At 35.6% G+C, this 2021-nt stretch overlaps 1 non-coding gene across 1 annotated transcript; it reads right to left on the bottom strand.

Moving 5' to 3' along the window:
• Positions 1-1648: 1648 nt before the first annotated feature.
• LOC112718782 (small nucleolar RNA R71) lies at positions 1649-1756 on the bottom strand. Its single transcript, XR_003161110.1, has one exon. It is a non-coding gene; the product is annotated as a small nucleolar RNA R71 (small nucleolar RNA).
• Between the last annotated feature and the right edge of the window lie 265 nt (positions 1757-2021).

A 2021-nucleotide genomic window follows, 5' to 3' on the forward strand; every position in this document is an offset into this window, starting at 1 on the left:
TTGAATTCAATTGACTTGAGTGTTTTATGTGTCTCATATGCATTTTCATTTTGTAAGTGTCAGTAGTGTACAAACTGCTAAGTTTGGTGTCTTGCATGCATTGTTATTTAATTCTTGTTGCATTTTGATTTGTTCTTATTATTAAAAATCCAAAAATATTTTTAATTTGTGTCTTCTCAAGTCAATGATACAGAGAATTGAAGATTCAGAACATACAGCAGAGGAATTATACAGAAAAAGCTGGGCGTTCAAAACGCCCAGTGAAGAAGGACAGACTGGCGTTTAAACGCCAGCCAGGGTACCTGGTTGGGCGTTTAACGCCCAAAAGGGTATAGTTTTGGGCGTTAAACGCCAGAATGTGCACCATTCTGGACGTTTAACGCCAGGATGGCACAAGGGAGAAGATTCTGTTTTTCAATGCAATTTTTTTTCAGGTTTTCAAAGTTTTTCAAAATCAAATCTTTTTCAAATCATATCTTTTCAATCATATGTTTTCAAAATCAATTTTTCAATCAAATCTTTTTCAAAATCAATTTCTTTCCTTTTTCAAAGATACTTGCTATCAATTAATGATTTGATTCAACATTTCAAGTATGTTGCCTTTTCTGTTGAGAAAGGTTTAATGTTTGAATCATATCTTTTCTTGTTAGCCAAGCTTTTAATTTTCAAAATCAAATCTTTTTTTTAAATGTTTTTCAAATCATATCTTCTCAATCACATCTTTTTAAAACCAATCATATTTTCTTAACCACATCTTTTTCAAAATAATTTTCAATCAAATCTTTTTGATTTCTAATTTCAAAATCTTTTTCAAAAAAAAATCACTTTATTTCTTTCCCACTTTCATTTTCGAAAATTAAGTAATGTTTTTCAAAAATGTTTTCAAATTTTTTTACTTAATTTTCGAAAATCACTTCCCTTCTTCTCACATCCTTCTATTTATGGACTAACACTATTCCTTAATGCAAAAATTCGAACTCCATCTCCTTTGATAAGTTCGAATTTTCTACTTCTGTCTCCTACTTTTCTTTTCCTCTGACACCTAAAGGAATCTCTATAATGTGACATAGAGGATTCCACATTTTCTTGTTCCCTTCTCTTTCTTATGAGCAGGAGCAAAGACAAAAACATTCTTGTTGCGGCTGATCCTGAACCTGAAAGGACCTTGAAGAGAAAGCTAAGAGAAGCCAAGACACAACTCTCTTTAGAGGACCTGACCGAATTCTTCAAAGAAGAAGAACATATGGCAGCCGAAAACAACAACAATGCCAACAATGCAAGGGATGTGCTGGGTGACTTCACTGCACCTACTCCCGATTTCTATGGGAGAAGCATCTCTATCCCTGCCATTAGAGCAAACAACTTTGAGCTTAAGCCTCAATTAGTTTCTCTAATGCAACAGAATTGCAAGTTCCATGGACTTCCATTGGAAGATCCTCATCAGTTTTTAGCTGAATTCTTGCAAATCTGTGACACAGTCAAGACTAATGGGGTTGACCCTGAGGTCTACAGACTTATGCTATTCCCTTTTGCTGCAAGAGACAGAGCTAGGACATGGTTGGACTCACAACCTAAAGAAAGCCTGGACTCTTGGGAAAAGCTAGTCAATGCCTTCTTGGCAAAGTTCTTTCCACCTCAAAAATTGAGTAAGCTTAGAGTGGAAGTCCAAACCTTTAGACAGAAGGAAGGAGAATCCCTCTATGAAGCTTGGGAAAGATACAAACAATTAATCAGAAAGTGCCCTTCTGATATGCTTTCTGAATGGAGCATCATAGGTATTTTCTATGATGGTCTCTCTGAACTGTCCAAGATGTCTTTGGATAGCTCTTCTGGAGGATCTCTTCATCTGAAGAAGACGCCTATGGAAGCTCAAGAACTGATTGAAATGGTTGCAAATAACCAATTCATGTACACTTCTGAAAGAAATCCTGTGAACAATGGGACTAGTCAGAAGAAAGGAGTTATTGAGATTGACACTCTGAATGCCATTTTGGCTCTGAATAAAATATTGACCCAACAAG

This window comes from Arachis hypogaea, chromosome 10 (assembly GCF_003086295.3).
Source record: "Arachis hypogaea cultivar Tifrunner chromosome 10, arahy.Tifrunner.gnm2.J5K5, whole genome shotgun sequence".
Classification (NCBI taxonomy): Eukaryota; Viridiplantae; Streptophyta; class Magnoliopsida; order Fabales; family Fabaceae; genus Arachis; species Arachis hypogaea.